At 36.9% G+C, this 12780-nt stretch overlaps 1 non-coding gene across 1 annotated transcript; it reads right to left on the reverse strand.

Moving 5' to 3' along the window:
- Nucleotides 1–11961: 11961 nt before the first annotated feature.
- LOC119047475 (U2 spliceosomal RNA) lies at nucleotides 11962–12152 on the reverse strand. Its single transcript, XR_005082146.2, has one exon. It is a non-coding gene; the product is annotated as a U2 spliceosomal RNA (small nuclear RNA).
- Between the last annotated feature and the right edge of the window lie 628 nt (nucleotides 12153–12780).

The following is a 12780-nucleotide window of genomic DNA, read 5'->3' on the forward strand; positions in this document are numbered from 1 at the left end:
AGGACTATGGCAGTTAGGCTGCTAAAAAGCAGATTCTAACAACTGGAGGTGCTGGTATATACTGTATGTCCACCTCCAGGTGTGAAATTTGAAAACTCTGGTATGTCCTTTTATTTTCTTCTTTATTGTCAATGTTCCATAGACTTGAACTAAGTTTTCCTCTCTGACCCAGAAACTTTTGTGATAGAGCAAATATTTCTGCAGTATTTTAGGATTTTGTACATTAATTTTGAATGCTGTTTAAATCATCATAGAAATAAATGTGCCTCTAGGTTTTAAAATAGAGCAAAAGAGTATGCTTTTGTTATAGAGATGTTATTCATAGAACTTAACACAGTGCTTGCAACACAGTAGACATTCAATTAATGTCAGAAAAATATTTGATATATATTTTTAATTTTTATTTAGTTATTTTTCAATTGAAATGTTTTTCTTTTTTAAAGCATTTTAATTTAATTATTGTTCAAGTACAGGTTTCTGTCTTTTACTCCCATCCCAGTCCACCCCCCCAGTGCTCCCCACATCCCTCCCATCACATAAAGGAAAGAATAAACAAATGGGATCTCATAAAAATTTAAAGTTTCTGCATGGCTAAAGAAAACAGTATTAAGATAAAAATAGAACCAACTGTATGGGAAAATATATTTGCCAATGATACCTCAGACAAAGGTTTAATCTCCAAAATATGCAAAGAACTTACATGACTCCACTCTAAGAAGACACCCAACCCAATTAAAAAATGGCAAAAGGACTTGAACAAACACTTCTCCAAGGAGGACATACAGAACATTCAGAGACACATGAAGAGATGCTCAATATCATTAGCTATCAGAGAGATGCAAATTAAAACCACAATGAGATACCACTTTACACCAGTCAGGATGGCTATCATAAACAAAGCAACAAACAACAAATGTTGCAGAGGTTGTGGGGAAAAGGTTTCCCTAGTTCACTGTTGGTGGGATTGCAGACTGGTACAACCATTATGGAAAACAGTATAGAATTTTCTAAGAAAACTAAAAATGAATATGCCTTTTGGTCCAGCAATTCCACTGAAATGTTTTTCTAAATAAAGATTTATTAAAATTAAAAAATTTAATATAATCTATAAAATATATATTTTATTAATAAATATAAATTCAAAAGGTATATATTTATATCTATTGCAAATAAATTCAATACTTTAACATGTCAATGTATTATATAAATAATAAATAATATTTATGTATGTAAAATGCTATGAGCATATAAATATAATAAACATATGAAGAAATGATATGTAATAATAATATATACATAAATCTATAAATATGAATAAACTCCATGGGTCATACATATAAGTCTTTGGCTTCTCCATTTTCTATACTATTCTTAACCTCCCCCTGTCTATTTTCTGCTTACCACTTATGCTTCTTATTCCCTGTACCTTTTCCCCCATTTCCTCCACTCCCCCTCCTTACTGATAAGCCTCCTTGTGATCTCTATTTTTGTGGTTCTGTTCATGTTTTAGTTATTTGCTTAGTTTGATTTTTTTTTTTAGGTTCAGTTGTTGATAGTTGTGAGTTTGTTGTCATTTTACTGTTTATATGTGTGTGTGTGTGTATACACACAGTTTTATGTCTTTTACTCCCTTCCCAGCCCACCCCCTCCAGTGTTCCCCACCTCCCTCCCATTTCCACCCCCTTTAGTTTTTTCATATTTTTGATCATCTTATTTTTCTTAGATAAGTTCTTTTAACATTTCATATGGTAAAGGCTTTGTTATGATGAACTCCTTTAAGTTGACCTTATCTGGGAAGCACTTTATCTGCCCTTCCATTCTAAATGATAGCTTTGCTGGATAGAGTAATCTTGGATGTAGGTCCTTGCTTTTCATGAATTTGAATACTTCTTTTTAGCCCCTTCCTGCCTGCAAGTTTTATTTGGAGCAATTAGCTGAGAGTCTTATGGGAACTCCTTTGTAGGTAATTGTCTCCTTTTCTCTTGCTGCTTTTAAGATTCTCTCCTCATTTTCAATCTTGGGTAATGTAATTATGATGTGCCTTGGTGTGTGCTTCCTTGGGTCCAAATTCTTTGGGACTCTGGAAGTGTATTTCCTTTGCCAGATTGGGGAAGTTCTCCTTCATTATTTTCTCCAATGTGTTTTCAATTTCTTGCTCTTCCTCTTCTCCTTCTGGCACCTCTATGATTCAAATGCTGGAGAGTTTGAAGTTGTCCCAGAGGTTCTTCAGCCTGTCCTCATTTTTTGAATTCTTGTTTTTTCACTTTGTTCTGGTTGAATGTTTATTTCTTCCTTTTGCTACAAATTGTTGATTTGAGTCCCAGTTTCCTGTTCATCATTGTTGACTCCCTGTACCTTTTCCTTTATTTTGCTTTCCATAGCCTTCAGTCTTTCCTTTACTTTGTGGCAATACCAACCATTTCTGTGAGCATCCTGATTACCAGTGTTTTGAACTCTGCATCTGATAGGTTGTCTGTCTCCTTGTCATTTGTTTTTTTTTCCTGGAGTTTTGATCTGTTCTTTCATTTGGGCCATATTTCTTTGTCTCAGCCTACCTGTTACATTGTCAGGGGTGGAGCTTTAAGGTATTTTCCAGGGTGGGCAACTGTTTCACTGAATTGTGGCACTCCCTGTAGAGGGTCAGAGAAGGAACAATGATATTTGCTTGGCTCTTGCCCCAGTTTCTGTCATTTTTTTTTTTGCTTCCCACAAGGGTTGTGCCCTTTCAGGTACTGATTCCCAGGTGGGTGGGTTTGTGTACATTCTAGTATCCTGTGGATCTCTCCAACAAACTCCTATGTGGCTGGGAGTTTCTCCCATTGACACAACCCCCACAGATTTTTATATCCAGAGGTTTTGAAGCTTTATTTCCCAGCACTGTAACTGTGGGTTGCTCAGTCTGTCTTGCTCCCCAGTTGTTCCTCCTTGTTTCTCCACACACAAATATGGAACCACCTGGTGCACCAGCTGCTGCCTCACCTGCTCTGTCCCCCATCCACTGCTTTGCCGAATGTCCTCTCTGGCCTCAGCTGCCCATCTTCAATCCTCCTACCCATTTGAATGAATATTTATTCTTCAACTCCTTGGTTTTTGGACTTCCATACAGTTAAATTTTCTGGCAGTATGGGTTATTTTTGTTTTTAAATTTGTTGTTGTCCTTGTTTTGGTTGTGTGAGGAGGCAAAATGTATATATGTACAACTTCACCTTGGTCAGAAGTCTGAAAACTTTCTTCTTTTTAATGGCAAAGTAGCATTCCATTTTGTAAATGTCCCATAGTTGTTTTATCCGCTCATCTATTGATAGACACTTCAGCTGCTTCTGTATCTTGGTGATTGTAAATAACACTGTAATGAACTTAGGGGGGCTTATGTTCTATGTAATTAGTGTTTTGAGTTCCTTCGAAGTTACTCCTAGAAGTGAGATAGCTGGTTTGAAAAGCAGATCCATTTTTTAATTTTTTGAGGTATCTCCATACTGATTTCTACAGTGGCTGCACCAATCCGCATTCCCACCAACAGTGCAAAATGGTTTCTCTTTCTCCACATTTTTGCCAGTACTTGTTGTTTGTTTATTTACTGATGATAATCATTCTGACAGGTGTGAGATGACATCTCATTGTGGTTTTAATTTGCATTTCTCTGTTGATTAGTGATTTTGAACATCTTTCATATGTCCTCTTTGGAGAAATGTCTATTCAAAGCCTTTGTCCATGGTTTAATTGTTTTTTTTTTTTGCTGTTGAGTTTTGTAAATTCCTTATAAAGTTTGGATATTAACCCCTTATTAGATGTATTGGTGAATATTTTCTACTATTTTGTGAGTTGTCTTTTTATTTCATTGATGATTTTTTTTTGTTGTGCAAAAACTTTTTAGTTTGATGTAGTCTCATTTGTTTATTTTTCTTTTGTTTCCATTGCTTGGTGACATATAGCTGATAATACATTGGTAAGAGCAATGTCTGAGATTTTGCTACTTAAGTTTTCTCCTAAAATTTTTATGGTTTGAGGTCTAGCATTTAAGTTTTTGATCCATTTTGAATTTATTCTTGTGTGTGGTATAAGAAAGTGGTCTAGTTTCATTTTTCTGCACATATTTTTCCAATTTATCAACACCATTTATTGAATAAACTTTCTTTAGCCCATTGCATGTGCTTCCTCTGTCAAATATTGACTATAAACATGTGGGTTTATTTCTGGGTTCTTTATTCTGTTCCATTGATCAATGTGTTTGTTTTTATGCCAGTAGCATTCTTCTTTAATTACCATAGCCTTATAGTATATCTTCATATTAGGTAGTGTGATTTCTCCAGCTTTGTTCTTCTTTCTCAGATTCACTTTGCTATGTGAGGCCTTTTGTGGTTCCATATAAATTTTAAAATATTTGTTCTAGATCTGTGACATACATAATTACAATCTTTTTAAAAAATATATTTTATTGATTATGCCATTAGAGTTGTTCTATTCCCCCCTTCATTCCCCTCCACCCTGCACACCCCTTCCCCCACCATTCCCCCCCTTTAGTTTATGACCACGAGTCTCAAGTTCTTTAAATTCTATATTTCCCCTCCTATTCTTCCCTCCCTCCTATCTATTTTCTACCTACCATCTATGCTATTTATTTTCTGTACCTTCTCCCCCCTTCTCCTTTTCCCACTCTCCTGTTGCTACCCCTCCATGTAATCTTCATTTCTATGGTTCCACTTCTGATGTAGCTGTCCTCTTAGTTTCCTTTTAGGTGTGGTTGTTAATAACTGTGAGTTTGCTGTCCTTTCATTGTTTATATTTTTATCTTCCTTTTCTTATATAAGTCCCTTTAACATTTCATATAATAAGGGCTTGGTGATGATGAACTCCTTGAATTTGACCTTATCTGAGAAGCACTTTATCTGCCCTTCCACTCTGAATGAAAGCTTTGCTAGATAGAGCAATCTTGGAGGTAGGTCCTTGCTTTTCATGACTTGGAATACTTCTTTTCAGCCTCTTCTTAGCTTTAAGGTCTCTTTGAGAAATAAGCTGACAGTCTGATGGGAACTCCTTTGTAGGTGACTGTCCCCTTATCTCTTGCTGCTTTTAGGATTCTCTCCTTCATCTTAATCTTGGGTAATGTAATTATGATGTGCCTTGGTGTGTTCGTCTTTGGGTCCACCTTCTTTGGGATTCTCTGAAATTCCTGGACTTCCTAGAAGTCTATTTCCTTTGCCAGATTGGGGAAGTTCTCCTTTATTATTTGTTCAAATACGTTTTCCACTTGTGGCTGTTCCTCTTCCCCTTCTGGTATGCCTATAATTCAGATGCTGGAATATTTAAAGATGTCCTGGAAATTCCTAAGCCTCTCCTCATTTTTTGAATTCTTGTTTCTTCATATTTTTCTGTTTGGCCATTTTTTTTCTTCCTTCTGGTCCACTCCCTTGATTTGAGTCCCAGTTTCCTTTCCATCACTATTGGTTTCCTGTGCATTTCCCTTCATTTCACTTAGTTTAGCCTTCATTTGTTCCTCTAATTTGTGACTAAAATCAGCCAGTTCTGTGACCATCCCGATCACCAGTGTTTTGAACTGTGTATCTGATAGGTTGGCTATCTCTTGGTTGCTTAAAAGTATTGGCTCTGGGGCTTTGATTTGTTCTCTTTGAGCCATAAATTTTTGATCAGGTTGCACCTGTTACATATGAGGATCAGAGCATTAGTTGTTCACCAGTGTGGAGCAACCCAGTTGCTGGGTTGTGACACTGTATGTGGGGGTGGAGTCAGAGAGGGAACAATGGGCTTGCTCCACTGTCTCTTCAATTTCAGTCCCCTCTGCTGCTTCCCACAAGCAAATTGGGCCCTTCTAATGCTGGTTCCCAGGTGGGTGGGCTTATGTATGTTCTAGGATCTTGTGGGTCTCTCCATTGAATTCTCCTGTGAGGCTAGGAGTCTCTCCCAGCACCTCTTCAATAGGTGCTGTTAGGCTTTATTTCCCATCGCTGGAGCCCTGGGTTGCGTGGTCTGTCTTGCTTCCCATTTTTGCCTAGTTTATCTGTGCACAAATGTGTGACCTGGGTCAGCCCTGCACTGCCTGCGCTCCCAGGTCTGGCAGCCACCACCTTTTTTTGCTGCAACCCCTCTTTGCTGGCTGCCTACTCTGCCCCTCTTACTGGTCTGGTTGAATGGATGTGGGACTTCCATATAGTTCAGTTTCCTGTCTGTTCTGGTTGTGTTTTTGTTTCTAAATCTTTGTTGTCCTTAATTTTGGTTGTTGGAGGAAGCATGGTTTTTCCACCTGCACCTCCATCTTGGCCAGAACTGTGCCTTTTAGTTCTTTTGACCTTTTTTTTTCTGGGAAGCTCTTATTTCACCATCCATTTGAAATGAGAGCCTTGGTGGGTAGTCTTGGTTGCAGTCCTTTGCTTTTCATTACTTGGGATATTTCTTGCCATTCCCTTCTGACTTGTTGTGTTTCTGTTGAGTAATTAACTGATGCCTTTCGAGGCTGTCTTGTATGTTACTAGCTGTTTTTCCCTTGTGTCCTTTATTTTTTTAAAATTTTATTGATTATGCCATTACAGTTGTTCTATTTCCCCCCTTCATTCCCCTCCACCCTGCACACCCCCTTCCCCACTATTCCCCCCTTTAATTTATGACCACATGTCTCAAGTTCTTTAGATTCTATATTTCCCATACTATTCTTGCCCTCCCCTATCTATTTTCTACATACTGTCTATGCTACTTATTTTCTGTACCTTCTCCCCCCTACTCCTCCTCCCACTCCCCTGTTGCTAACCATCCATGAGTTCTTCATTTCTATGGTTCTGCTCCTGATTTAGCTGTCTTGTTAGTTTGCTTTTGTTTTAGGTCTGGTGGTTAATAACTGTGAGTTTGTTGTCCTTTCACTGTTCATGTTTCCTTAACTTCTTTTTCTTAGATAAGTCCCTTTAACATCTCATATAATAAGGGCTTGGTGATGATGAACTCCTTGAATTTGATCTTATCTGAGAAGCACTTTATCTGTCCCTCCATTCTAAAGGGAAGCTTTGCTGGATAGAGAAATCTTGGATGTAGGTCCTTGCATTTCATGACTTGGAATACCTCTTTCCAGCCCCTTCTTGCCTGTAAGGTCTCTTTTGTGAAATCCACTGACAGTCTGATGGGAACTCCTCTGTAGGTGACTGTCCCCTTATCTCTTGCTGCTTCTAGGATTCTCTCCTTCATTTTAATCTTGGCTAATATAATTATGATGTGCCTTGGTGTGTTTCTTCTTGGGTGAAACCTCTTTGGGATGCTGTGAGTTTCCTGGACTTCTTAGAAGTCTATTTCCTTTGCCAAATTGGGGAAGTCCTCCTTTATTATTTTTTCAAATAAATTTTCCACTTCTCACTCTTCCCCTTCCCCTTCTAGTACCCCTGTAGCTCGGATGTTGGAATGTTTAAAGATATCCTGGAGGTTCCTTAGCTTTTCCTCATTTTTTGAATTCTTGTTTCTTCATTCTTTTCTGTTTGGTCATTTTTTTCTTCCTTCTTGTCCACTCCCTTGATTTGAGTCCCAGTTTCCTTTCCATCACTATTGGTTTCCTGTGCATTTCCCTTCATTTTACTTAGTTTAGCCTTCATTTGTTCCTGTAATTTGTGACTAAAATCAACCAGTTCTGTGAGCATCCTGATCACCAGTGTTTTGAAGTGTGCATCTGATAGGTTGGCTAGTTCTTGGTCACTTACAGTTATTGTCTCTGGGTCTTTGAGTTCTTCTTGAGCCATGTTTTGGTCTGTTTGCACCTGTTACATATGAGGAGCAGAGCCTTAGGTGTTCACCAGTGTAGGGCCACCCAGGTCCCTGGATTTTGATGCTGTATGTGGGGGCAGGGCCAAAGAGGGTCAATGGCGGTCCCCTGTGGTGCTTCCCACCGCTGGGGCCTGTGGGGACTGTCTCACTTATCGCTCCTTTGCCTGATTTACCTGCGCATGAATGTGTGACTGTGGTCAGCCTGCCACCTTGCTCCCTCACTGAATCCACCGGTTGGTATCCCACACCTGGGATCCGTCCACGGCTGCCTGTGCACCTGGGTTAGGAGATCTTTCTTGCCCAAGCCTGCTCCACTGCTGGCTCTGCCCCTCTTACAGATCAGGCTGAATGGTTCCTTGTTGTTGGACTTCTATATAGTTCAATTTTCTGTGTTTTGGCTGCATTTTTGTTACTAAAACTTTGTTGTCTTTAAACTTGGTTGTGCGAGAAGGTACAGTGTTTCTACCTACACCTCCATCTTGGTGGAAGTCCACATCATTACAATCTTGATAGGAATTTCATTGAATCTATAGATTGCTTTGGGTATCATGGGCATTTTAATGATTTTAATCTTCCAATCCATGAGCATGATATGTGCTTCCACTTATTTATATCTTCTTCTATTTCTTCTTTGTCTTATAATTTTCCAAGTACAGGTCTTTTACATCCTTGGTTAGGTTTATTACTAGGTATTTTATTCTTTTCGTAGTAATTGTGAATGGGATTGTTTTGTTTTCTTAATTTCTGTTAGTTCATTATTGGCATATAAAAATGCAACTGACATATGGATGTTTATTTTGTGTCCTGCTACTTTGCTGAGTTCATTTATCAGTTCTAGTAGTTTCTTGGTGTAATCTTTGGGGTTCTGTTGTACATTATCATATAATCTGCAAATAAAGATAGTTTTATTTCATCTTTTCCAAACTGGGTGCCTTTTATTTATTTTTTGTCTGATTGCTGTAACTACAACTTCCACCACTATGCTGAATAAAGAGGTGAAAACAGACATCCCTGTATTGTTCCCAACCTTAAGGAGAGTGCTTGTAGTTTTTCCCCATTGAGTATGATGCTGGCAGTGGGTTTGTCATGTATGGTTTTTTACTATGTTCAGGTATGTTTCCTGTAATCCCAGTATGCTGAGATTCTTTTAATCACAAATGGGTACAAGATTTTATCAAATGCTTTTTCTGTGTCTATTGATATTATCACGTCATTTTTATCCTTCATTTTGTTTGTGTGGTAAGTCACATTTATTGATTTGCAAATGTTGTGCCAACTTTGCATTCCTGGAATAAATCCCACTTAGTCATGGTGTATGATCTTTTTGATGTATTGCTGTATTGGTTTGCTAATATTTTGTTGAGTATTTTAGCATCTATGTTCATTGGGGATATTGGTTTATAATTTTCTTTGTAGTGTCTCTATCTGGTGTAGGAAAAAGAATAATATTGGCCTTATAAAATGAGTTTGGGAGCCTTCCCTCCTCTTGAATTTTATGAAATAGTTTCAGAAGGAGAGGTGTTATTTCTTGGAAGTTTTGATAAAATTCACCTGTGAAACCATCTGATCCAGGGCTTTTGTTTGTTAGTAGTTTTTTTTATTATGCTTCAATTTTATTAAGTATAATCTGTCTATTAATATTTTGTGATGCTTCCTGATTTAGTTTTGGAAGATTGTATGTTTCCAGGAATTTATTCATTTTGTCCCTGCTGTCCAGTTTGTTGGTATATAGTTGTTCCTAATATTTTCTTACAATCCTTTGTATTTATTTCTTTCAGTTGTTCTTTGTCTGCTTTCATTTCTGATTTTATTTATTTAGGTCCTTTTTCTCTCTCTCTCTCTTTTTTTTTTTGGTGTGTCTTTTCAAAGGGTTGTCAATCTTGTTGATGTTTTCAAAGAGCCAGCTCCTGGATTCATAGGTATTTTGTATCATTTTTTAGATTCTATTTCATTTATTTCTGCTCTGGTATTTATTATTTCCTTTCTTCTACTCAGTTTGGGTTTTGTTTGTTGTTCTTTTTTAAGTTCCTTTAAGTGTAAATTTAGATTGTTTACTTGACCCTTTTCTTCTTTTTTGAGATAAGCCTATAATGCTATTAATTTCCCTCTTAGGATTGCTTTCCCAGTGCCCCAAGGATTTTGGATTGTTGTGTACTCAATCCATTGTTGTGTACTCATTTTGATCTGTTTGAAGGTAGCTTTTGATTTTTTCCCTTGATCTTATTGTTGACCCACTCATTGTTTAAAAACATGAGATTTAACTTCCGTGTCTTTGAGAATTTTTTAGTATTCTTCATGTGATTGATTTCTAGTTTCATAGCATTGTCGTCAGAGAAGATGCTTGATATGATTTCAGTCATTAAATTTATTGAGACTTGTTTTATGTTTTAACATGTGGTATGTCCTTGGAGATGTTCCATGTACATTTGAAAAGCATGTATATTCTGCCACTTTGAGGTGAGATGCTCTGAAGAGTAAATTCAAGTAAATATCAAATAAATTAAGGCCACAGTCTCCTTGTTTATTTTCTGCCTGGAAGATCTATTTATTGAAGTCAATGGGGTGTTAATATCTGCTAGTATGACTACATTTCTGTTGATCTCTCCATTTATGGCAACAAAAAATTGCTTTACATATTTAGTGCTCCTATGTTGGGTGTGTAAAAGTGTGCTGTGTTATATCCTCTTCTTGGATTTTTCCTTTAATCACTACATAGTGTCCTTATTTGTCTCTTTCTGTAGCCTTATTTTTAAAGTCTATTTTTTCCTTGGAGTAGGAGATGTAGGTACTCCTACTCCATCCTTTTTTTCCTTTCTATTTGAATAATATATATTTTTCCATCCCTTTACTTTTAATATGTGTGTATCTTTTAATCTCTTGGGTCTGTTATAGGCAGCATATATATGGATATTTTTCTTATATTTTTTTAGCTGTTCTATGTCTTTTGGTTGGAGCAATAAAACCATTTACATTTAAGTTGATTATTGATAGATACATATTTAGTGCTATTTTAAGGTCAGACTATCTCCTTCTGTTTTTGTGACTCTTGTTCTTTTTCTTCTTAAAGCAAGGCCTTTAACATTTGTTGAAGTACTGGTGTTAAGAAGCTCCTTTAGATTTTTCTTGTCTGGGAAGCTTCTTATTACTCCTTGATTTTAATTGATAGCCTTGCTGGGTAAAGTAGACTTGGTTGTAGGTCCTTGCTTTTCACCACCTTGAATATTTCACACCACTTCCTTCTTGCCTGAAATGTTTCTGTTAAGAAATCAAATGACAGCCTAATTGGTGCTCCCTTGTATGTAACTATCTGCTTTTCTCTTGCAGCCTTTAGGATTCTCTCCTTGTCTTTAAAGTCTTGTCATTTTAGACATGATGTGCTTCAGTGTAGGCCACTTTGGGTCCAACATATTTAGGACTCTCTGAGCTTCCTGGACTTGCATGTGTTTTTCCTTCACAGGTTTTGGAAGTTTTCAGTCATTATTTCTTCAAATAAGTTTTTGATCTCTTGCTCACTCTCCTCTTCTTCTGCCCTGCCACCTGACTTTGCCCCTCCCATGGGTCTGGATGAATGTGTCTATTTTAACTCCTTGGTTGTCAGGCTTCCATACAGTTCAATTTTCTGTCACTACTGGTTGTTTTTATGTTTCTGAATTTTTGTTGTTTTTATTTTGGTTGTGTGAGGAGGCACAGTGTGTCTATGTGCTCCTCCATCTTGGCTGGAAGTCTACCATTTTCATATCTTTTTCTATCCCTTTACTTTTCATTTTGTGTGTCTTTTGATCTGAAGTTCTCTTGTAGAAGTATATGTAGGGTGTTCTTATCCATTCAACCACCCTACATCTTTGATTGGAACACAAAACATTTGCATTTAAAGTAATTATTGATAAATATGTATTTATTGTCATTTTATTATTCATATTTTTTTATCTTTTTTCTTCCTATTCAAGAAGACTTAACATTTCTTGTAATACTGTTTTGGTGGTAATGAAATCCTTTAGCTTTTTCTTGCCTGGGGAAGGTCTTTATCTGTCCTTCAATTCTAGATAATAGCTTTGCTGGGAAAGCAATCTTGGTTGTAGGTCCCTGCTTATCACTTTGAATATTTTGTGCTAATCCTTTCCGCATAGTTTCGGTTGAGAAATCATCTGGAAGTATTATGAAAGTTCCTTTGTGGGTAATTAACTGCTTTTCTCTTGCTGGTTTTTTTTCTGGTGCACCATTTTGGGGGATATTGCAATACCAGGTCGATGTGTGCAGTGGATAGAGCAAACTCCTATTCCATCTCCAAGCTCCAAAAATCCACTTTATGTAATGTCCTTGGATAGAGGACATATCAGATATTAAACTGAAAAGAACAGATACTACACTTGGTCTTATCCAAAAGTCTGAGATGCAATCTCTTGCTGATTTTAAGATATCCTGTCTTTAACTTTTGCAATTTTAATTATGATGTGTCTTAGTGTGGACCTCTTTGGGCTCATCTTGTTTGGGACTCTTTGCTTCTCACACTTGTATGTCTATTTCTTTTACCAGGTTAGGGAAATGTTCAGTCATTATTCTTTCAAATAGGTTCTCAATTCCTTTCTCTCTGTCTTTTCCATCTGGTCCTCCTATTATGAGGATGTTGTTAGATTTGTTGTTGTCCCTGAGATTCCTTAAACTATTCTCATTCTTAAAATGTTTTAATATTTTTTTGCTGTTCTGATTGGTTGTTTTCTGCTACCCTGTCTTTTAAATTCAACTCTCTGCTTCATCAAATCTGTTGTAAATTCCTTCTAGTGTATTCTTTATTTCAGACATTATTTTTTTCATTCCTGATGTTCATTTTTTATAGTTTCTACACCCTTTTTATGCTGTTGAAGCTCTCACTAAGTTCCTTGAACACCCTTATAACCTTTTTTTGAACTCTGTATCTGGTAGTTTGCTTGCCTTCATTTCATTAATTCTTTGGAGATTTTTCCTGTTCTTTTTTTTTTTTTGCACATTTTTCTTTGCCTTCCCATTTTGTCTACCTCTGTTTGTTTC

The sequence above is a fragment of the Artibeus jamaicensis genome, unplaced genomic scaffold (assembly GCF_021234435.1).
Source record: "Artibeus jamaicensis isolate MK-2021 breed Jamaican fruit bat unplaced genomic scaffold, CSHL_Jam_final contig_452, whole genome shotgun sequence".
NCBI lineage: Eukaryota > Metazoa > Chordata > Mammalia > Chiroptera > Phyllostomidae > Artibeus > Artibeus jamaicensis.